At 39.5% G+C, this 25,443-nt stretch overlaps 1 protein-coding gene and 1 long non-coding RNA gene across 5 annotated transcripts in view; one reads left to right on the top strand and one right to left on the bottom strand.

Annotated features, from left to right (window-relative positions):
* The window catches only part of ANKS1B (ankyrin repeat and sterile alpha motif domain containing 1B), a 1,160,059-nt gene that overhangs the window by 578,883 nt on the left and 555,733 nt on the right, over window positions 1–25,443 (bottom strand). The window lies entirely within an intron of this gene.
* On the top strand, window positions 9,524–14,456 carry LOC123330597. The gene is made up of 2 exons (XR_006640951.1): window positions 9,524–9,584; window positions 13,955–14,456. It is a non-coding gene; the product is annotated as an uncharacterized LOC123330597 (long non-coding RNA).

The following is a 25,443-nucleotide window of genomic DNA, read 5'->3' as shown; positions in this document are numbered from 1 at the left end:
TGTTTTTTATATCAATCTGATACCTAGCAACATTTCTAAACTCCCTAATAGTTTGTAGCTCCTTTTGGATATTCTATGGATGTAACATTATAGATCACATGTAATGTCAGTTTGTATCTTCCTTTACAATCATTATGCCCCTTATTTCTTCTTATCTTATTGCATTGGTCAGGACCCTAGTATATTTGAATACAAGCAGTGATATATATTTGCTTTATGTTTCATATAGATAATTTTTATCAGTTAAAAGATTTTGTCTTCCAAACATACCTTGTTAATGGTTTATTTGTTAATCTTATGAGTGTGGAATTTTGTCAAATGCATCATAACCACCTACTGGGATAATTATATGTTTTTCTCCTTTACCCTGTTGACATTAATAGTTTTCCACATATTGAAACACTCTTGTATTTTTGTGATAACAACTGGCTAATTTTTATAACCCTATAAATTCTGATATTATCAGCTAAAAATTTTTAAAGTAGAAAACACAAAGTAAGAGTCTTGTCATTAGGGATCCAGTGGTCCATCTTTATGTGTGTGTGCATGCGTATACATATATAAATATGCACATAAATTTACATAAAGCATATATCTACTCACATAAACAAACATGTACATACATATTTACACATACACATATAAGGCAGAATATAGTTAAAGGTACTTATACTTGTCCATTTTATTCAGGACAATCACTAAAATTTTCATTGTTACTAACACTATTCTAATAATCATTTATAATAACCATATATTGTTATCAATGTAGTCATGAGAAAAACAATAAAGTGAGGCTCCGCATCACTTTGGATTGCCATTTCCTTCTCCAGGGGGTCTTCCTGACCCAGGAATTGAACCCTGGTCTCCCGCATTGCGGGCAGACACTTTACCGTCTGAGCCACCAGGGAAGCCAAGGAAGATATATAAGTCTAAGCAACTTTATGAGCAACATTCATTTGGCTAAACACCGTAGTGTCCTCTTAATAACACTGTTTAAAATATCTAGAGCTCATTTTCTCTTATAATCAAGAGTTTAGAGTGAAGAGGCAATGGAGGGGTGAAAAATCTTACTATAAATGGTATTTGAAAGTTCCTTATGTGGCTCCACATAATGCTGCTAGGGAACATAGATTCTTCGTATTTGAAAACCTAGAAAAGCAAGGTTCTTATTGTTTTTGGCCATGATCTAGGTCAAGAATCTGATTTAAGATAGTCTAGAGATGAGTTAGCTTCAAAATATTTGAATATTTATGTTTTATGATCTATCTTCCCTAAAGAAATAATTACAGGTGTTCTCCTCATGTTTTGAAATGGGAGACTATATCATCTATTATTTGTCATTTTTCAGAAGCCACATAACTTTGAAATATCAGAATAGTAGATAAGGGTATTGTGATTGTTAATATGTGTCAGCTTGATGGGACCACAGGTGGTCAAATATGTTTGGTTGAACTTTCCTCTGGGTGTGTCTGTGAGGGTATTTTTGGATGAGTAAATTGGCAGATTGAGTAAAGCAGATTGCCCTCTCTAATGTGTGTGTGCTTCATCCAATCAACTGAAAGCCTAAATAGCAAAAAAAGACTGACCCTCCCTTAGGTAGGGAGAATTTCTCCAGCCTAAATACCTTCAGACTGGGATATCAGCTCTTTTCCTGCCTTCAGAATTTAAATAAAACATCACCTCTTTCTGGTTCTCAAGCCTGCCTCCTTTTCTATGGAAATTATGCTTATCATCTCTCCTAGTTCTCAGATCTTCAAACTTAGACTAGAACTAAGCCATCCATTCTCCAAGTCTACAAGTCTCTAGCTTGCCCACTCACCCTGCAGATCTTGGTACTTGTCCACCTCCACAATCACATGGGCCAATTACTTATAATAAATCATTTTTTATGTCTTTCTCTATCTCTATATCCTAGTAGTTCTGTTTTTCTGGTGAAACTGACTAATAAAAGCATAAACTCTGTAGCCAGATTACCTCAGCTTGAATCAGAGCTCTGTCACTTACTGCTTATATGATTCTCAGCAAGTTATTAAAATCTCAGCATCTTGTTTTCCCCATATTTAAAAAAAGAAAAGTAATATCACTTACCTAAATGGGGCTTTGTGAGAATTAAGCAAGTAATTACATTTAAGACACTTAGAAGAATGCCTGACCTATAACAAGTGTTCATTAAACAGTATCTATTAATCATGATGTAGTTATGGTGGCGGTTGTCACTTTCTTTATTATAGAATGTATTGTCACACAGCAGTATTATTATGCTTTTATTACTTCTTAAGCAAACATAACTTACTCTTGCCAATGTTAATCTATAGCTAGATAGCCCAGTGAAGAATTTACACGCTCCTACTCAGTGGGAGTTTCTAGAAGTCCAGGGCTTCCCAGGTTGTGCGAGTGGTAAAGAATCCACCTGCCAGTGCAGGAGATACAAGAGATGCGGGTTCGATCTCTGGGTCAGGGTGAGGAGCCTCCGGAGTAGGAAATGGCAACCCATTCTAGTATTCCTGCCTGGAAACTCCCATGGACAGAGGAGCCTGGCAGGCTACAGTCCAGGTGGCTGCAGAGAGTTGTACACGACTGAGTGACTGAGCACACATAGAAAACATTTCCAGGAAGACTAGAAGCAAATGTAGACTCTGCAGGTAAGTGAGGGCCTCCAAGGAGTTACAGAGAAGGGAAAGCAATCTAAATGAGGCTACTGGATATACCTGATAAATGTGTTTTATAAAAAAGGGGGCAAATATATGAAGGTATAAAGTATATTTTCCTCAACTTCATAAAAATTGATGAGTGCAGAAGGAGATTGTTGTTACATCCAGGTATCAGTATAGAAGTAAACGTCACCAGAATTTAGAACTGGAAGTGAAGAGAATTCTGTATGCAAATTGAAATCACCAGGGGGAACCTAGGTAGATGGAACATAATTACTCAAACTGTAAAGTGCTCAGGGTGTTGTATTAATAATCTGCCCATATTTTTTAAAAGTGCAAGGCATTTTTGAATGGTCAATATGGTCACAAGCCTTTCATTAAATTTAATCATCGAAAGTATTTTTTAAAGTACATACAATGTATAAGTCATAACCATACCAAAAATAAGTGCAAGCCGAGAAGGAAAGAGGAATCTAGTACTTCCTATTATTATATTTTTTCATCTTTTTATAGTGTTGAAGAGGCTTATACTCAAGTAGAATGACAGAAATGAGTGATTCCCTCTTGATGGGTACAGATTTTGGAGCATTATTTTTTCCTCAAAGCAAACTACACTATTCCATTCCACATCATAAGAAAAAATGAAGATATGATAATGAGTTTTACTAGAGAGCATGCTTGAAGCATTTGGTGGAATTTTAGGAATGGATCTTGAAAATGACATCAAAATAAATCTTAGGAGTGATTTCTATAGTTTTTTAAGCTGAAGGCTATTTGGGTTAAATGAGTCATTTCTTGAAGCATTAGGACTGCCTTTCTGTTATGGAGGCACCATTTTGCATCAAAGGCTACCTGTTAGGGCCCGCAACTAGGAGTCTTGATTTGAAATGATGTCAGAAATGTAGGCAAATCAACAAAATACACTGGATACATCTAGGGACTTTTATAGGCAGTGGACAACATTGTTCCTTCCATTTAACAATATGAGAGTGCCCATTCTTACTACCTGCTGTCCGTGAATGGTGAATAGAAAACAAAAAGCCCTATATGGCACCTAAATAGAAAGTGATGAAATAAATCTTTGCTTGTTTCAAACTGTCACTTTCAAGATCAATCTTTTCTGAGTAATAGTTTCATGACTTTTCATGAAGTGCTATTCCAAAATGACTGTTGCTGCTGCTAAGTCGCTTCAGTCGTGTCCGACTCTGTGCGACCCCATAGACGGCAGCCCACCAGGCCCCGCCGTCACTGGGATTCTCCAGGCAAGAACACTGGAGTGGGTTGCCATTTCCTTCTCCAATGCATGAAAGTGAAAAGTGAAAATGAAGTCGCTCAGTCATGTGCGACCCCATGGACTGCAGCCTATCAGGCTCCTCCACCCATGGGATTTTCCAGGCAAGAGTACTGGAGTGGGGTGCCATTGCCTGCTCCGCCAAAATGACTACATAGATCATACTTATATGCTTTTAACTTTCACCCTTTTCCAGTGGTCATGTATGGATGTGAGAGTTGGACTATAAAGAAAGCTGAGTGCAGAAGAATTGATGCTTTTGAACTGTGGTGTTGGAAAAGACTTTTGAAATTCCCTTGGGCTGCAAGGAGATCCAACCAGTCCATCTTAAAGATCAGTCTTGGTGTTCATTAGAAGTACTGATGTTGAAGCTGAAACTCCAATACTTTGGCAACCTGATGTGAAGAGCTGACTCATTTGAAAAGACCCTGATGCTGGGAAAGATTGAAGGCAGGAGGAGAAGGGGAATGACAGAGGATGAGATGGTTGGATGGCATCACCAACTCAATGGACATGAGTTTGGGTGGACTCCGGGAGTTGGTGATGGACAGGGAAGCCTGGCGTGCTGCGGTTCATGGGGTCGCAAAGGGTCGGACACGACTGAGTGACTGAAATGAACTGAACTGAACTTTCACCTGCAAGTGGACGTTCTCTAGTTACAGAGAGTGGGGACTACTCTCCAGCTGTGGTGTGTGGCGTCTCACTGCAGTGGTCTCTCTTGCTGCGGAGCACAGGCTTTAGGCACACCAGCTCAGTAGTTGCAGCCTGTGGAATCTAGCGCACAGGCTCAGTATTTGTGGCACATGGGCTCAGGTGCTCTGTAGCATGTGGGACTCTCCTGGACCAGGGATTGAACCTGTGTCCCCTGCATTGTCAGACAGACTCCTACCCTTTGTACCACCCAGGAAGTCTGGCCTTCCCACCTTTTATTAACAGTGAGTGAACTAATTCATTACACAATAGGCAGATAAATACAGATTAACCTAATGAATGAATGGAGAGGTAAACATTTTTATCACCGATGAGTCAAGGGAAAATGCATTTATGAGCCTCCATAAGACTGTTGTCAGCATTCATTTAGTTGGACAGCCCTATAACACTGATTTTGGATCTCAACCTACCCATAAGAAATAAACTGTGAAGTTTTTGCAAGGTATTCTCATCTACTTTTATCTCGTCATGTCTTGCTATTTCCTGTTGTGAGTATCCTAGGATTCGGGCATATCAAATAATTCACAGAGCCCTGAAAGTACCCAACCTTCACTGTGTTTACATTGGCCTTCCCTTCTGCTTGGGTTGCTCTTCCTTTATCTGTCTTTAAGATTATACTTAACCTGTGAGATTCAACTCAGGTGTCAGATCACCTACATAGCCTCTATTAATTTCTGGACAGAGTTAATCAACTCCTTGACCCTTACCTATTTCTGTGATAGCAAGTATCACTGTACTGTGATTATTTTATTTTATTTTTTTTTACCTCTGCTAGGCAGGAGCTTAAATGAGAAACACATACCCCAATAAGTAATCAATTTTTATGTTACATTCATGTAGCCATATTCCTTCAACTGCCAAGGGTTTTGATTTCTTGCAACTCTACTCCTTTAACTATCATAGATTCCTGACATTATGTCTTCCTAATTCCAACATGGGCTCAAATCCAGCACTGAACTGAATGTTTCTCATGTGTGAGGTGTGTTGAGTAGAGCCATTTCTTGTTCTCATGTTTTGTATAAACATGCAATGTATTTTATTGTTAACCTTTAATGAATGACACTCACCTTATTTGTCACACTTGGTCTAAATAAGTTATTTCATTATGTCTGTCAGAGCTAACACTTAAGGCTAGTTATTAAAACTGGGGAAGTAAATTTTCGTTATAACATGAGTGACCTGAAATGAGGAGAAAGGGAACTCTGAAGAAAGTGAACTACTGACTGTATCTAGAAAAGTAGAAGTCAAAGTATAGGTAAGAAGTGGGAATGAAGGCTTAAAAGATACATTGCAAAAAGAGTGAAATTTCAAGTGATTTAGATCCTTATCTTGCCTCTCACTTCTTGAATAGATGCTTTATTTTCCATCTGTGGGCTTCATTTTCCTCATTTGTTAAGTTAGGGAACTGTACTTAAGTATACTACCAGTATGACTTTTGCAATGTGCAGGCACAAGGATATTAGTATTTGATTAATTAAAAATTAAATTAGTGCTTTTAACTTTATATCACCACTACAAAAGATCTTAGGCAATAATATTAATATAATCACAGATCTAATGAGCTGTATCGGAGAAGGCAATGGCACCCCACTCCAGTACTCTTGCCTGGAAAATCCCATGGATGGAGGAGACTGGTGGGCTGCAGTCCATGGGGTTGTGACGAGTCAGAACGACTGAGTGACTTCAATTTCACTTTTCATGCACTGGAGAAAGAAATGGCAACCCACTCCAGTGTTCTTGCCTGGAGAATCCCAGGGACAGGGGAGTCTGGTGGGCTGCCCTCCATGGGGTCACACCGAGTTGGACACAACTGAAGCGATTTAGCAGCAGCAGCAACAATGAGCTGTATATTTTTGCATGCACATTAAATGCATGAACAATAATGTTTTTTTTTTTAAAAATCCATCCATATACATCTAGAATAAAAATAGCTAATATTTATTTAAGGCTTATTGTGTGCCCAGATATTCTAGCTCTATATTTGCATTAACTCATATAATCCTAACAATATACATTTTAATTTTGATTTTACAGATGGGAAGTTGTGGCACAGAGAGGTTAATAACTTGCCCAAAGTCATACAGCTTGAAACTGGCAGAATCAGGATTCAAACCCAGGCAGTCTGTAGCCACATTTGGGGAACAATGGACAGGAAGATGTCTACAGTCCATTCTAGCACTATGCCTCTCTGACTTTACTTTTCTCTGGAGCACACTCTTCTGAGTTCCTAAGAATGTACTTAACAAATCTACTTAGTTTAATAAATTCCTCTCAAAGAAAGTCTAAGTTAGACTATATGTGATTTTTAGCCTTTTCACTTTCATCTCCTCACAGTTACATGAAATTGCTCATTTAGTCAGTTATCCACAAATGCTAATGTCTAATTTTATTGCATTTTCAGAAAATGCTTTATCTGACATTTCCACAAGAAATACTCATTTGTTACTATGAAGAGGCTGTATAAAGTTACCTCTTTCCAAAGGAATCAGTATGTCTTTGAAATTTAATAATTTACTGAGTACCATATGCTGTTTTGTTTAGTTGTTAAGTCATGTCTGACTCTTTTGCAACCCCATGAACTGTAGCCCATCAGATTCTTCTGTCCATGGGATTTCCCAAGCAAGAATACTGGACTGGATTGCCTGTTTCCTTCTCCAGGGGATCTTCCTGACCAAGACATCAAACCGACATCTCCTGCATAGAAGGTGTATTCTTTACCACTGAGCCACTTGGGAGCCCAAGTACCATTTAGGTATTCTCAGAAGAAATAGCATGCATAGAAATTCAGAGATGGCAGGAGCTTAGATATTATCCTGTCCTAATACCAAGCAGTGACTTCTTCCTTTTCTGCTTTCTTGAACACTGGACTTTCAGCTTTTGGTTTCTGGTCTCCTATATGGAGAACCTACTACCTTCACCACTGGTTCTTTTGTTCATTGGTAAGTACACCTCATCCCCTTTATGAAATCAGATGTGTGTGTGTGTGTGTGTATGCACGCTACTCATATGTATATGCTACTCATTGATTATTCTGTGGTTTTTCAAGCAAAATAGAAGTTTGTTTTCTTTTTGGAAAAGTTATATATACTTATAGAATATATAACATTCATTTTTAGTAAAGTTAATATATTTTCATACTAGAAGATAATTTAGAAAAATCTGAAAGCAGATATAAATCAGATATAATCCCAGGAACCAGCCCTTTTGCTAATATTTTGATATTCTTTTATTTTAATATGAGTATTATGCATGTGCTAGTATTTTGCATGTATCTGTTTTAAACCAGTTTGGGATTATTTATATTCTCATATTTTTTCATGTATAGTAAGGCTCCTCCTCTACCACATACACTTAAATCAGTTTTCAATACTGTTTTTGAGAAACAGACATAAAAACAGTAAGGACTTCCATGTCTAGACAAGAGACCAAATTTGACCTTCTGCCTGAAATAAGAAAACAAAGACAGAATATAAGAAATGATGGTTTGTAAGGCACTGGACATGAGGAGTTGAGAGACAGAAATTTTGAGAGATAGCAAACAAACAGAGAGTCCTGTGACTGCCCAGATTATAGCCATGAGGGAGTTTCCAAGCTGTGTTCCAGGAACAGGGAACTCAGAGTGGTGGACTCCCAGTGCTGGTGACAGTATGGAAAGATCGAGGTGACTAGAGTTGTCAGTTGACAGAGCATATAAAGGAGAGAGGTATATAGAGATAAAACTTCAAAAAAGGACTCCCCCAAATAATCAGTATGATCAGATCAGGCAAATGAAGAAATGACTCAACCTTGGCAAAAGGACCACTTGAAAGAATTATTGGTACAAGTGCCCAGTGCCAATTCAGGCCCAGCAATTGTGCCTGTTACCATCAGCCAGATAAGAATTAAGTAGAGCACACAGAAGAATCTTGCTTAGAGGAAACCAGAATTGAAAGAGACACGTGTGCCCCAATGTTCATCGCAGCACTGTTTATAATAGCCAGGACATGGAAGCAACCTACATGTCCATCAGCAGATGAATGGATAAGAAAGCTGTGGTACATATACACAATGGAGTATTACTCAGCCATTAAAAAGAATACCTTTGAATCAGTTCTAATGAGGTGGATGAAACTGGAGTCTATTATACAGAGTGATGTAAGCCAGAAAGAAAAACACCAATACAGTATACTAATGCATATATATGGAATTTAGAAAGATGGTAATGAGAGGGTAACAGGCAGGAAGGCCAGGGGTCTCCAAATGGAGGAAATAGCCTGCAAGTGTCAGACATTTTTATCTCTCTTAAGCGGCAGGAGGAAACAAACTAACAATATTTTTTTCCTTCTCTATACAAATTTAAAGAGAGGTTTCTCTTAAAATACTGTGTTGCCATAATGACACTAGAGATAACCAATGCCTTTTTCTTATGGAAATGTTTGTCTTAAGCTATGCTAATGTACTACGCCTTTACCCCAAACTCTGTCTCCAAGTCGGTTCCGCCTCTTGGCCCAAAACCTACTTGACAAACCAGTATGTTATACTCAGATATTGTTCCCCTAATCTATGTAAATGAAACTATTTGTATGGTGGTCTGTCCTTCTTTAAGATTCAAGTTAATTATTTTATGGCCCAAGATAAACCATTTGGTGCCATTCTAAATTTTAAGACATTCCTTTCTTTCATTAACAGACTGCTAGTGACTATATAACATCCAGCTGAAGACTAGCAAGGGGGTACTCTTTCTGCCCCCTTCTGATGCCTATGTCAGAAGCTTTCTCTATCTCCTTTATACTTTAATAAAACTTTATTACACAAAAGCTCTGAGCAATCAAGCCTTGTCTCTGGCCCCGGATTGAATTCTTCTCCTCCGGGAGCCAAGAATCCTGGTGTATTCGCGTGATTCAACAACAACCTTTCATCTTGGGGGCTCGTCCGGGATCCTTCAGGACAAGGTAAGGATGCTTGGAGCTTTAGTTCTTTGTTCTCTTAGCGAACACGTTTTCTGCTGTGTTTTACTAACTCTTCCGTGTGCTTGTGTGAATGAATGGCAGGCTCTGCGTGAAGCAAGTAAGGGGCCCTGCTCTGCGGTTCCACAGTGATCTCATACGGCTTATGGGAGAAACCTGTCGGGGCGTTATACCGACCTGCCAATGCCAAGAGGCACCCAATGTCTCCTTCAGGAACCGACCAGAAATGGGCAAAGCGTGTGGACCGAACTCTCCTTTCTCGGTCAAACTTTTCGGTCTCTTTGACCATTTCATAACTCCTTGAGAATTAGAAGTACTAACCTAATCTATCGGATCATAGACTTTCAAGAGACTTGTGATCTATATTGTTACTGTATACTGTGGCTTAGGTCCCAAACTTGGATTGGTATTCAAAAAAGCGCCTAGCCTCGCTAGGAATCGAAAGTTCGGAAGCTAGATAGAGCTCTAGCCCCCAGAACATCTCTGAGGTTAAAGGTTACGCAGATTGGGACTGCGATGGGTAACGCCGGCTCTTAGTGGATCAGAGGAGGCTGTTATACTGGTGTGGTGATGCTTGGAAAGAACATCTCAGTTTTATGTTCGCGTCGGTCTTATTGTAGTCAGAAAATGCTCAGGGTCGTGCACAGGCACTCAGGTGACGAATGTTTCCCACAGCGGTTTTAGCTTGGGAGGCATTCCGGAAGGTTACTCTGATTCACCCCAGGTGACATCAGAGACAAACAAGGTTAAGGGTGAAGAGCTGGACGTCAAGTAGGGATGCTATCAAGTCTACCCCTGGTACATCCCCACCCCATCTCGGTGGTAGAACCGGGAGGGACGAGTACGGCGCCTGCGTCGGTAAGGGACAGACTAAGTCCGACCAGGAAGGAAAAGCTTTTGGTGTAACGTCTGTCTACACCCCCATCTAGAGCAGGGAGGGACGCCTCCGGTAGAAAAAATGGCGCTGGTCGCTTTTTTCTCTCTTACAGATGGGAGCTAACAATTCCAGCCTCACTCCTTTGAACTGTATCCTGAAAAACTGGAATAGATTTGATCCCCAGGGCTTAAAGAAGACACACCTGGTCTTCCTATGTGATACTGCATGGCCATGGTATCCATTAGAGGACAGCAAACGGTGGCCAGTTAGAGGGTCTCTTAAGTATAATACTGTTCTACAATTAGACCGGTTCTGTAAGGAACAAGGGAAATGGGTAAAAGTAGCATATGTGTTGCCCTTTTACTCTCTGTGAAATATGCCAGACTTATGTCCTAAGGGTATAGATTTGGGCGTGAAACCTTCAGCTCCCTCCTGTCCTCTTACTTTGCCCCCATGCTGGGGACTCCAAACTGGGATTCAAACTGCCCACATGGAGGTCCAAACAACTCCTGTCTCAGTACGACCTCAGACTACTCTGGTTTCAGTAGAAACTCAGACCATCGAAGTAAGAGATGAGATGGAGGACAAGAGACAAAGAGAAGAGAAAAAACAGGTTTCTCCAATCTATCCCTGGGATCATATGCGCAGAGCAGCCAGAGAGACTGAGGAACAGCCACAGAAGCTGTTGCCTCTTTATGAAACACCCACCGGGAGAAATAATCAGTCTGTGAGAGTTAATAAGCCTTTCCCTTATCAAGAAATACAAAGAATCAAGGAGGATCTGGGAGACTATTTAGATGACCCAAAAAAATATATTAGAGCTTTTAAAGGTGTTACTCTGCTTTATGACCTCACTTGGAAGGATGTGATGTATATCTTGAGACAAACGCTGACTCCCGAGTCAAAGACTCGAGTTTTGGGAAAAGCGGTTGCTTATGGAGATGAATGGCTTGGTAATGAATCAGTAGGGAAGAGGGAGAACGAGATAGCGGCCCTCCCCACTGGGAATCAGGCGGTCCCAACCATAGAACCAGACTGGGACTACAACACAGCTAAAGGAAGATGGGATCAGAATCATTTTGTTAGATGTATTCTTGAAGGACTTAGACAGGCACGTTCTAAGCCTTTAAACTATGGCAAATTGACAGATATAGAACAGGAGGAAAAAGAAGCTCCTGGTAAATTCCTAGATAGACTGAGAGAAGGCCTTCGCAGATTCACTGAGATTGATCCCGAAAGTGAAGAGGAAAAAGTGATCTTAAAGGATAGATTTCTCACTCAGTCGGCTCCAGATATCCGCCGTAAGCTATTAAAACAGGCGTATGGACCAAATCAGTCTTTAGATACTCTGTTACAACTGGCTCAGACAGTCTATTATGGTAGAGAATATGAGGAAAAGAAAAAAAGACAAAAAAGACAAAGGAAAAGGCGGAAGCCTTCGCCATGGCTATGAAAAACGTTCTTAAACAGCCTGAGAAAAGTGCCCAGAGGGGCCCAGGTGAAAAGAGATGGGCTTGCTACTACTGTGGAAATGAGGGGCACCTCAAGCGAGATTGCCCTCAGGCATCTAAGCCGCCCCCGGCTCCATGTCCGGTCTGCAAAAGACCACACTGGAAGAGAGACTGCCCCCAGAGGCGTAGGTCTCCCGGGTCGGACTCTCAAGACAATCAGGACTGAAGGTGCCCGGGGGTCCCCACACAAGCTCCCGTCCTAATTACACCTGAGGAACCCCGGGTATTAATAGTTGTGGGGGGCCAATCCGTCGATTTCCTTTTAGATACTGGGGCAACTTATTCTGTGCTCACTGAAGCCCCTGGCCCACTTTCTTCCCGATCCGCTTCCGTAATGAGACTGTCTGGACGAGCCAAAAGGTATTATTTCAGTTATTCTTTATCTTGCAACTGAGATTCTGTGCTGTTTTCACACGAGTTTCTGATTGTGCCAGAATCTCCCTCACCCCTCTTGGGAAGGGATATACTGAGCAAGGTCCATGCCTCTGTTTTCATAAATATGGAGCCCTCCCTTTCTCTCCCTTTAGTTGAACAAAATGTAAATCCTAGAGTATGGGCGGATGAAAAATCTGTGGGTCGAGCTCAAAATGCTATTCCTGTAGTTGTTAAGCTCAAAGACCAGCACGTATTTCCACATAAGAAGCAGTATCCACTGAAACCTGAAGTTAAGGAAGGGTTAAAACCCATCATTGAAAATTTAAAGGAACAGGGACTATTAATTTCCTGTTAACAGTCCTTGCAACACTCCTATTTGGGGTATAAAGAAATCGAATGGTAAATGGAGACTAGTTCAAGATTTACGAATAATAAATGAGGCTGTAGTTCCTTTACACCCCGTAGTGCCTAATCCTTATACTCTATTGTCTGAAATTCCTGAACGGGCCAAATATTTCTCAGTAATTGATTTAAAAGATGCCTTCTATTCAGTGCCTTTGACGAAAAAAAGTCAATTCCTATTTGCCTTTGAAGACCCTACGCAGCCAGCTTCTCAATTAACCTGGACAGTTTTGCCCCAGAGATTTCGTGACAGTCCTCACTTATTCGGACAAAGTTTGTCACGAGATCTCCAAAGTTTAATAGCTCTGAAACAGTGGTGTTACAATATGTAGATGATATTTTGCTCTGTGCTGAGACAGAGGAAGCTTGTTCGCGAGCCTCAGAAGATTTCTTAAACTTTCTGGCGGACTGTGGTTACAAGGCATTAAGAGAAAAGGCTCAGCTTTGTCAACAATCGGTTAGATATCTGGGCCTAATCATATCAGAAGGGACTAGGGCCATAGGCCCTGAGAGAATTAAACCTATACTAAATCACCCCCTACCTATGACTTTAAGACAATTGAGAGGATTTTTGGGAATCACAGGTTACTGTCGCATTTGGATTCCGGGTTACGGGGAACTTGCCCGGCCTTTATATAAACTTATAGCTGAAACTCAGCAGGCCCAAACCGACAAACTGGTTTGGTCTCCAGAAACTCAAAAGGCTTTTAAGGTTCTTCAGACTGCTCTCCTGCAAGCTCCAGCTCTGAGCTTGCCCACAGGGTCAGAATTTAATTTGTTTGTCACTGAAAAAAAAGGTGTGGCATTGGGAGTTTTGACACAACCCCGAGGGCCTCACCAGCAACCTGTTGCTTATCTAAGCAGAGAATTAGATGTAGTTTCACGTGGGTGGCCCCACTGCCTAAGAGTAATTGGGGCAGCGGCTTTATTAGCACCTGAAGCTTTGAAAATAATTAATGGACGAAACCTTACTGTCCTGACTTCTCATGATGTGAGTGGAATCTTAAATTCTAAGGTTAATATTTGGATGACAGACAGTAGGCTTCTTAAGTATCAGTCATTGTTGTTAGAAGGACCAGTAACTAAGCTTAAAGTTTGTGGAAATTTAAATCCTGCCACTTTCCTTCCTGAGAAGGAAAATGAAACACCTGATCACGATTGTTCTCAATTCCTAACTTTAAACTATGCAGCTCGAGAAGATCTAAAGGATAAACTGCTGGGTCTGCGGAGCACTCCCCTCTTCGTCAATAGAAGGCTTCCCGTGGTGGACATCCCCACTTCAAGAAAAAGACTTTCTCCAAGTCTGTGAATACCTTCGACAACAAACACATGTGATGCCTCTTCTTCATCTGATGACAACTACCAACCCTAAAATGGACTGGTGCAACACTTTGTACTCTAACTATGGGCATAATGTGACTTTTAACTTTGATTATACATTGTCTAGGTTCAATGACTATTTTCTACATATAAGGTAAACCGGTCTAGATCTAATGGTTTTTTGCCTGACGTTTATCAAATATGGGACGAGGTTACATGGCTAACTCCTGAAAAAGGACGCTTAATATCTACTGCCTCTATATGCTGGGAACAAACAGAGCCGTCCCCAAAAGTTAGCCAACAACTTAATTACAATGATTGGAAACAATTGGGATATTTGTCTCAGGAAACATGCAATGTAATCATTCCCGTGTTTTCCAACCCCAGATCAGGTTCTCCCTTTGTCTGGCCAGGCACAAATTGGGACTGGATATCTCAGTCACGCTGGCTTGCGCCAAATGGGACTTATTGGATATGTGGCTCTTACCTATGGGCGTGGCTTCCCCCTGGTTGGATAGGGAGATGCACCCTGGGTCTAGCCTTTACTCATGGCTTTATATTTTCAGAGCTTCCAGAAAAGCCTGCTAATTTACCCCACCTTAAAACTCGGTGGACAAGGTCTGTATTTTATTGGTATGATTATTTGGCTGCAGCGTTTGTTCCCTCTTTGGGGACTACAGATGTTATGTTACGAGTGGATACTTGGACTAATTTTACTCAACAGGCATTACAAGATTCTCAGAAGGCTATTTCAGCTCTTAATGCTGAACAAGCACAAATTAGAAAGGTGGTTTTACAAAACAGATTGGCTCTAGATATTCTGACAGCTGCACAAGGAGGAACCTGTGCCATTATTCATACCCAATGCTGTACATACATACCTGATATGAACACGAATGTTACTCATTTTACTAACCACATGAACAAGATGATTAGGGCCATGGATACTCCTGAAGCCTCAATTGCCTCACTTTGGGAGACGTTAACTAGTTCCCCATGGTGGACGACTATCTTAATTACAATAATTCTGGTTGTTTTGTTCTTGCTGTTTGCTCCCTGCATCTGTAATTGTATAACTGGATTTGTTTCTAGCCGCATGAAAGCTTTTAAGTTACAAATGGTTGCTCAAACTCCTGCTACTGCTGTAGCTTCCTCCGACTACTATTTGGGGCCCCTGGATCAGATATCCTCAATATGAGGATTAGGAGAATATGTTGCCTCACCAATTTAGGGACAACGCCCCTTGTCAGCTCGGAAGCAGTTATGGAATGAGAATGACGCCCCTTTTCCCTAGGCAACATAATTCTCCTAAAAGAAAAGGGGGGAATGAGAGGGTAACAGGCAGGAAGGCCAGGGGTCTCCAAATGGAGGAAATAGCCTGCAAGTGTCAGACATTTTTATCTCTCTTAAGCGGCAGGAGGAAACAAACTAACAATATTTTTTTCCTTCTCTATACAAATTTAAAGAGAGGTTTCTCTTAAAATACTGTGTTGCCATAATGACACTAGAGATAACCAATGCCTTTTTCTTATGGAAATGTTTGTCTTAAGCTATGCTAATGTACTACGCCTTTACCCCAAACTCTGTCTCCAAGTCGGTTCCGCCTCTTGGCCCAAAACCTACTTGACAAACCAGTATGTTATACTCAGATATTGTTCCCCTAATCTATGTAAATGAAACTATTTGTATGGTGGTCTGTCCTTCTTTAAGATTCAAGTTAATTATTTTATGGCCCAAGATAAACCATTTGGTGCCATTCTAAATTTTAAGACATTCCTTTCTTTCATTAACAGACTGCTAGTGACTATATAACATCCAGCTGAAGACTAGCAAGGGGGTACTCTTTCTGCCCCCTTCTGATGCCTATGTCAGAAGCTTTCTCTATCTCCTTTATACTTTAATAAAACTTTATTACACAAAAGCTCTGAGCAATCAAGCCTTGTCTCTGGCCCCGGATTGAATTCTTCTCCTCCGGGAGCCAAGAATCCTGGTGTATTCGCGTGATTCAACAACAACCTTTCAGTAACAATAACCCTGTGTATGAGACAGCAAAAGAGACACTGATGTATAGAACAGTCTTTTGGACTCTGTGGGAGAGGGAGAGGGTGGGTTGATTTGGGAGAATGGCATTGAAATATGCATAATATCATGTATGAAACGAGTCGCCAGTCCAGGTTCGATGCACGATACTGGATGCTTGGGGCTGGTGCACTGGGACAACCCAGAGGGATGGTATGGGGAGGGAGGAGGGAGGAGGGTTCAATATGGGGAACACATATATACCTGTGGCAGATTCACTTTGATATATGGCAAAACCAATACACTATTGTAAAGTTAAAATAAAATTAAAAAAAAAAGAATTTATTCCCAAATCTAAACTTAATGCATTAAATATACTATGTACTCAACCTATAATTGATAGGTAACCTGTAACTGAGGTAAGACAGCTTCAAAGGAGTCATGTTTTCTTGAGGGGACTATATGTATGTAGAAATTCTAGAGCTAATGGTTTAGTCTCCAGAATATATAAATAACTATTGCAACTCAACAACAAAAAAGACAAACGATGCAATTTAAAAATGGGCAGAGAAATTTAACAGGTATTTCTCCAAATAAATCATGCAAATAGCCAATAAACACATGAAAATATGCTCAACATCCTTAGTCACTGGGGAAATGAAGATCAAAACCACAGTGATATATCCCTTTATTCCTGCTAGGATGACTGTAATAATTACTTTCAAAACTCTGGAAACTTAAGAATATTGGCAAGTATGTGGAGAAATTGGAAACTTCCTACATGGATGGTGGGAAAATAAAATGGTATACTTGCTGTGGAAAACAGCTTGGCCATATCTCTAAAAACAGAATTATCATATGACCCAGAAGTTCCAGTCTTAACTTTATACCAAAAAAAATTGTAAAAACATGCAAATCATAAACTAGCCCAAATTCAGAAACAACCCAAGTGCCTACCAACTGATAACTGAATAAATTAAAATGATATACCCATTTGATGGAATATTATATAACTATAAAAAGGAAGTACTGATACATGCTACAGTGTGGATGAACTTTGAAAACATTATGCTAAATGAAAGAAGCTAGACCCAAAGGGCCACATATTGGATAATCCCATTTTAATGAAATGTCCAGAATAGGAAAATTCGTGAATACTGAACACAGATTAGTAATTGCCAGAGACTGGGGGAAGGAGGAAATGAGATGTGACTGCTTAATGAGCATGTGATTTCCTTTTTGGCACAATGAAAATATTCTTAAATTATAAAGTGATGATGTTTGTATAGCATTTCAAGTGTACTAAATGCCAATAAATCACAAACTTAAAAAAAAAAAAAGAATCTTGCTTAGTAGTAAGAAATAATTAACCTAAGATTAGTACTGCTGTGTTCTTGCCTAACACAATAAAAAAGTAAGATCCCCAAAGGATCAAACAGCTCTGAAGTAATTTAATTGCATTCCAAAAAAAAACCCTGAAGAATATTTATAGGAATAGAAAAATACCCAGCATCAAATAAAGTAAAATTCATAATATCTGGCATCTGAACCAAAATTGCCAGGTGTGTAAACAAGAGGGAAACATGACCCAATAAGGAGGTAAATTAATCAAACTGATTCAGAACTGATATATGTTATAATTAGCACACACAGAGATAAAAACATTACAACATACATTAAAATTATATTCTACATGTTTAAAACAGTGAAGTAGAGGCTGGGAAAACAGAGAAAAGACATAATTCAAATTTCTAGAGATAAAGTCTGAGATAAAAAAATACATTGGACAGGATAATGGGAAAATTAGACATTATAGAAGAAAATATCAGTAAACTTGAAGATATAGCAACTGAAATTACTCAAAATAAAACAGAACAGAAAAAAAATTTGATGAAAAAGTGGTTGAAAACTTTTCCAAATTTGGTGAAAGCTATTCTTTTTTTTTTTCATTTAATATTTTGCTGCCAAAATTTGTCTTGGTTCCTATATATCATGTGAAAATGTGGTTCCAGAGGCTATAAAATAGTATTTTCTCCTGGAATATTAAAGAAGTATTAAAATACCATCAGTATTTTATGATTATTTAGTTCTTTAATTATGCTTGAGAATTTTTATTTCAATTTTTTTCTCACAAAGAATGCTGTAATTAACCTTTCCTCCACAAGTACTTGGAGAAGGCAATGGCACCCCACTCCAGTACTCTTGCCTGGAAAATCCCATGGTCGGAGGAGCCTGGTGGGCAGCAGTCCATGGGGTCGCAAAGAGTTGGACACGAGTGAAGTGACTTAGTAGCAGCAGCAGCCACAAATACTGATTTGCATCTGATCCTTGAGATTTATTTCCTGAAGCAGATTTACTAGGTAAATAATTTGCATATATTTTAGGTTTTTAGTATATAATTTTGAGGTATTTTTCAGAAAGATTATGTAGTGTATATATATATATATATATATATATATATATATAATATGGACATGGCTTCCCTGATGGCTCAGTGGATAAAGAATCTGCCTGCCAATGCCAGATATGTGGGTTTAATTCTTGGGCTGGGAAGAGCCCCTGGAGAAGGAAATGGCAACCTACTCCAGTATTCTTGCCTGGGAAATCCCAAGGAAGGAGGACCCTGGCAAGCTACAGACCACTGGGTCATGAAAGAGTCCACACGACTTAGGGACTAAACAACAACAAAGCATAGATATAGAATATTTTACCACATTCTATTCAGTGGGTTAGTCACTAAGGTGTGTCTGACTCTTGGACCCCACGGACTGTAACCTGCCAGTTTCCTCTGTCCATGGAATTCTCCAGGCAAGAATCGAACAGAAATCAAATTCCAAAATAGGAATTGAACCTGGGTCTCCTACATTGCAGGCAGATTCTTTACCAACTGAGCTACAAGTAGACGTCATTATAAAAGAAAAAAGGGATTATTGAAAAAAAGGGAGAGAAATTAGTTACTTTTATAGGTGAAAAAAAGCAGCCATTTAAAATCCGCATTTGTTGCTTAAATATTTTTCACATTCATTGTAAATGCTAGTTCATATCTTCAGGCCTCTTTTCTATTAGGTGTAAGTATTTTTCTTAGGTAAATTTATATCAAATTATATGTTGATATAATTTCAAGCGAGTATCCTCTTTAAAATACATTTACATTTATCACTGTCCATAAGTCTTAAACCTGCTTGCTGCTGCTGCTGCTGAGTCACTTCAGTCATGGCCCACTCTGCACGACCCCATAGACGGCATTCCACCAGGATCCCCTGTCCCTGGGATTCTCCAGGCAAGAACACTGGAGTGGGTTGCTATTTCCTTCTCCAATGCATGAAAGTGAAAAGTGAAAGTGAAGTCGCTCAGTTGTGTCCAACGCAGCGACCCCACAGACAGCAGTCCACCAGGCTCCCCTGTCCCTGGGATTTTCCAGGCAAAAGTACTGGAGTGGGTTGCCATTGCCTTCTCCTAAACCTGCTTATTTCTCCCTTAAACTGGTTTTGGCTTTTCGGTTATATAATACAAACAGTTAAGAATCAACGTACTTAGTCCTTTCATTTACAAGAGAATTCTATATCTATAATACCTTTCCCCTCAGCTTACTTTAATCTAACAAATCTCTCTTATACCTCATAAGTCTATGTAGGTCAGGAAGCAACAGTTAGAACTGGACATGGAACAACAGACTGGTTCCAAATAGGAAAAGGAGTACGCCAAGGCTGTATATTGTCACCCTGCTTATTTAACTTATATGCACAGTACATCATGAGAAACCCTGGGCTGGAAGAAGCACAAGCTGGAATCATGATTGCCAGGAGAAATATCAATAACCTCAGCTATGCAGATGACACCACCCTTATGGCAGAAAGTGAAGAGGAACTAAAAAGCCTCTTGATGAAAGTGAAGAGGAGAGTGAAAAAGTTGGCTTAAAACTCAACATTCAGAAAACTAAGATCATGGCATCTGGTCCCACCACTTCATGGCAAATAGATGGGTGTCAGACTTTATTTTTTGGGCTCCAAAATCACTGCAGATGGTGATTGCAGCCATGAAATTAAAAGATGCTTACTCCTTGGAAGGAAAGTTATGACCAACCTAGATAGCATATTCAAAAGCAGAGACATTACTTTGCCAACAAATGTCCGTCTAGTCAAGGCTATGGTTTTTCCTGTGGTCATGTGTGGATGTGAGAGTTGGACTGTGAAGAAAGCTGAGCACTGAAGAATTGATGCTTTTGAACTGTGGTGTTGGAGAAGTCTCTTGAGAGTCCCTTGGACTGCAAGGAGATCCAACCAGTCCATTCTGAAGGAGACCAGTCCTGGGTGTTCATTGGAAGGACTGATGTTGAAGCTGAAACTCTAATACTTTGGCCACTTCATTCGAAGAGTTGACTCATTGGAAAAGACTGATGCTGGGAGGGATTGGGGGCAGGAAGAGAAGGGGATGACAGAGGATGAGATGGCTGGATGGCATCACCGACTCGATGGACGTGAGTTTGGGTGAACTCTGGGAGTTGGTGATGGACAGGGAGGCCTGGCGTGCTTCGATTCATGGGGTCGCAAAGAGTCTGACAGGACTGAGGGACTGAACTGAACTGAAGATTCAATCCAATGGCTAATGACAAGGGGAAAACCCACTGTATGACATAATGGAAGAAAATTTTCCTTCACCAGAAGTGGTGTCAGTTACACTTGAACCTATTTTAGGAAGAGTTAATGCTTTATTTAAAAATACATGAATTGGAGATCTAATTAAATGCTGCCAAGTTTACTCAATATGCATATCCAGCAAATAATGGTTATGGAGAAATTCCTGGCCTGAGTGCCCTCATCTGCAGAACTCTATTTCTTTCCAAACTATAATAATGAGAATCAAACTCATCAGGATTCATTCTAGCTCTGAAATTCTATAATTTGGGGTTGTTTTCTAAATCAAAGTTAGCATTTTCTTCCAAAGAATCATTTTCTGAGGTTGTCTGTATCTGTTTTAGAAAGCGTGAGGGAGGGGTTAATTTTTAATGGCTGCAGACCTTCTACAGATGTTAAAGGTACACTGCCTGTACTGCTAGCTGGGCTTAAAATCTTGAGCAAATAAATGCACATGTAGAAGCTTCCAAAATTTATGTAGTGAATCTATTTGGTCTTTCATGCTTCAAGAAACTAATAGAATGTGATGTCTCCTTTGAAGTCAGTGGCAGCTCTGAACTCAGTTAAAGAATGTGCCAGCTTACTACTAATAGAAAAATTGGGTCAATTTTTATCCCCTCAGTGAAAAATTAATCAAACAAGCCTATTTTTAAACAGCAGGTAAACCATTTAATAGTTAGGGTTTAGATTATGTGCATAGTTTGGGAGAAATGTTAAAATGTATGACATCAGATTTCAAATACATTATTTTAATATATTTGAATGTGGTTATTTAAACAATGTATTGATGGACCTATTGTATATTGCTAGGGGAAAAGAAGTTTGTAATCACATAACTTTATTCCAAATAATAAAATTGTCATTTTACTTGTATAAGTTTTATAATTATAATTAAATTATAAATATGTATATGCTTATCTTTGTGTGTGTTTGTGATAATAATGGCTTATGTTTTAAGATGTGAAATGGTTTTATAACATGTTCATGGTTTCCTGGTTTGACTCTGAAACCTCTGGATTCACTTAACTTCCTGAAGAAAGAGACAGCACTATAATATGAAAATAGATATTACTGGAAAAAGTCAACTAGTAGCAGTAAATGTCAAAATTCACCTTAAAATGGCATCTCTAATTATAAATTGACACTAGCAAAGCATTGGCAGTTTCCATGATATTATATGAATTCACAAGCTCTTGCAGCTGCCAGCCAAATCTCCAGTTTCTCTCCTACATTTGCTTTCCTTTATGACATTTGATCAGTCAACAGTAAGAACGCTGGTGTTCTTCTAAGCCACCCTACAGTTTAAAATCCTGACTACTTCATGTTTTCCTGAAAGTGGGGCGGGGAGAGCAGCAATTCTTTCAGAATGAGATCTGTACTTATCAATCACAGCAGCAGCAGCTGGAAACTGGTCTTTGCAGAGGTGAAGCTGGTGCATTTGCTGGAAAGGGAAAAGCTGTTTCTGATTAAAATGGAGGCAAAATAATTCAGGCAGCTGGTGAGGCTTCTGAAAATGGGGAAGATTGGATTTCCAGGGTTTAAGCAATAAAGCAGAGAGAATTTAAGTTTATGAAAAGCAGAGAGGAGAACAGCTTCAGGTGAGTTTTAAAATGGAAACTGGGGAGCTCTTATACTGAGAAAAATCATACAGGCTGAGTCATAGTTGCAGAGTGAAGGGGTAAAAAGCCTGACTCTGATAGCCACGTTGATAGAGAAAGGTGATAAAGATAAAACCTCAGCCCCCAGCACAGCCTCAAAAGCCTACCTGGATGAGTAATACCTCTGGTACCACTAGGTAGATCCCTCTTCTGTTGACTTCCTTGGGCTACTTGTACCTTCTCTGAACCTCTCATGTGAAATCCCTCAACTTAGAGTCCTCTACAATTATGTCACTCAAAGTGCAGTTTGAGGACCAACAGCATATACTAACTCAGAACTACTGAAGCAGAATGCCATTTTCCCCAGGATCTGCAGGTGATTTATGTACTTGGTAAAGTTTGAGAAGAACCACTCTACAACATATAGTGTGCTATCTGAAAGAGGTGCCTTGACTACTGCACATAAAGATGGCATGAAGATTATATTAATAAGTATCCACCATTGATTCATTCTCTCAGTAGACGGTCATTAAGCACCACAAGGATTCCCCAGGCCCTATTCTTAAGGAGTTAGCACTTCATCACCATTTATTGAACAATATTCTGTGCTCTACATTGTGTGCAGTGCTAGGATTACAAAGATAAATAAGACATTGTCCCTGACCTCGATGAGGTTTTAGACATAATTGGAAATGGTTAATGCAAAATAAGTGTTATTTAATGATAAAAATAGATACCTGGCACTGGAGTTATAGCAAGAACAGTGGGTGTGTGTGAGGAAGATGGCAATTAAGTTTTATGCAAATGGAAAGGCTTTTGTAAAAAAGATGAGCTTGAGCTGAATCTTGGAAAAAATAAGATTTTTTTTCTTTTTTCCATGTGGAACCCAGGGCATTGAAGGCATGAAGATGAAGGAAAGGGTATACAAGATAGAGGGAAAAAACATTAACCAAGGTTTAAGGGAAAGAAATGGGTGGGCTTCCCAGGTGGCGCCAGTGGTAAAGAATCCACCTGCCAACGTGGGAGACATAAGAAATGAGGGTTCAATCCCTGGGTTGGAAAGATCTCCTGGAGGAGGGCATGGCACCCACTCCAGTATTCTTGCATGGAGAATCCCATGGACAGAGGAGCCTGGTGGGCTATGGTCCATATGGTTGCAATGAGTCAGATATGACTGAAGCTACTTAGCATGCATGCATACAAGTAGCTCCACATGGCTTCATTATAGGTTTCGAGGAGAGTGAGTTGACGACCAGATTGGAGAACCTGACAGAGAATTTAGAGAATTTAGAGAATCACATAGACCAATAACTTTAGGATTAATTTTACAAAGCAACAATATAGGAAGTCACAGAAGTCTTTAAGTTAGGCAAAAGCAAGATCATATTTGTGTTTTAGAAATATTCTGGAGGATGTTTGTGGAATGGTGATTAGCCAACTTGTAGCATAAAGTACATGGAGAAAAGTAATGGCAGATAAGACTGGAAATGTAACTTTGGCTCCAGATCATAGAAAATACTACCATGTTTGTTCTTAGTAGCCAGTGGAGATCCACTGAAAATTTCTAAGCAGGAGAATGCTTTGGACAGGGAAGAGACTAAAGGCAGAAGACCATTAGAAAGTTATTGCAATATTTTAAGTAAGAGGTAGTAAGAACACTGATGACTCCAAGAATAGAAATCAAAGGATGGATTCAAGAAGCAGGTGTGTAATTAGAAGCAGAGTTTCATTATTCATTTTAGGATGGCACAATTTTATACACAAATCAGATCTTTATAAGTGTCTCCATTTTCACATCCGAATATAGCCTTTACTTATGCACCAATCACTGGGTGAAATGCTTTTTGAAGTTCTTCAGGTCACCAAGCAAAAAAGCTCTTACTGATTTAGCTCATCCATAGCTTTGTTCTAAATGAAACCCTCCCAAACTATAGGAATCTTGTTACAGAATTGTTTTTCATGTTCTTTTTGTTGTTTCCCCGACCTGGATATGTTTCTAGAGAAGCAAATTGGTTACCCCTTGCTCACATTCAAGAAAATGGCCTTCCCTTTTCACATTTCCAGCTGTTTTCCCACTCCCATGTGTTTTATTCAGACATCAGAATCACTAATTTCATTAGGTGGTGCATGCTATGTCTCCTGCATTGGCAGGGGGATTCTTTACCACTAGTACCACCTGGGATTTCATTAGATGGTAGGGAGGTCAAAGTCACACTTCCAGTTCTCAGTTTCTTCAAAACAAAGCATGTGAGTTATAGGATAGGTGCAGCTTATTCACACTTCATATACTTCAACCACTGCCAGAATCAATTTTCATATGATCTGAGGCTGTGGCGCTTTATGGCTTATGTTATATTATTCTGAATTTCATCTGAAAGTACTTCCAAGTGCTTCAGTTTCACAACATAGAATATTTATAATCTAGGTCAAACATCATGCTTGGTCTGACTTGCCAAACAGAGAATTCCAAATGACCATTTTCTCCTCTAAAAATATATATGTATGTTTTTTAAAAGATAGGAAAAAGCATTTCTGTCTCAATTTCCCCCATGTAGTGATTTGCCTTCTGGCCTGGATGGCTCTATTCTTTCTAATTCAAGATGCAATAGGCTTAGAGAAAGATTAGAAACATTCATGCTATAATATTAACACTTACAAAATCTCACTGTTCTTATCTGAGCTTTTCATTTTTGTTAAGATGCTTAACCAGAATGGAAGCTGCCCACACAATTCTTGTATGAAAATTATACTTGCTCAATAATATTCATATCTCCACCTACTTTTGAGTGAAACAGAACAAGCACTAAGTTATGCCTGTACACATTTGCATAAGAATATACCATACACAAATTCAGGTTTGCATGCCTAATTTCAGACATACCATCCTAGAAATGCACATTATAAAAAACATAAACTTTCCACGTGCAGACGTTTTCCTCTCCAGGTGTTGAATTTGTTTTCCCTAAAAGGGAAAGATAACGATAGCCTTAATTTATATAGTACCTTTTCCCATTCTCCTTTCCCTATAAGATATAGGAGCAGCTATTTCATGGGCACTTGAAAAGGCACAAATCCTTTCTTCCTTAATGTATAGATCCTAGTCAGGGT

This window comes from Bubalus bubalis, chromosome 4, assembly GCF_019923935.1.
Source record: "Bubalus bubalis isolate 160015118507 breed Murrah chromosome 4, NDDB_SH_1, whole genome shotgun sequence".
Classification (NCBI taxonomy): Eukaryota; Metazoa; Chordata; class Mammalia; order Artiodactyla; family Bovidae; genus Bubalus; species Bubalus bubalis.
This window is presented reverse-complemented; position numbering and strand designations above follow the sequence as displayed.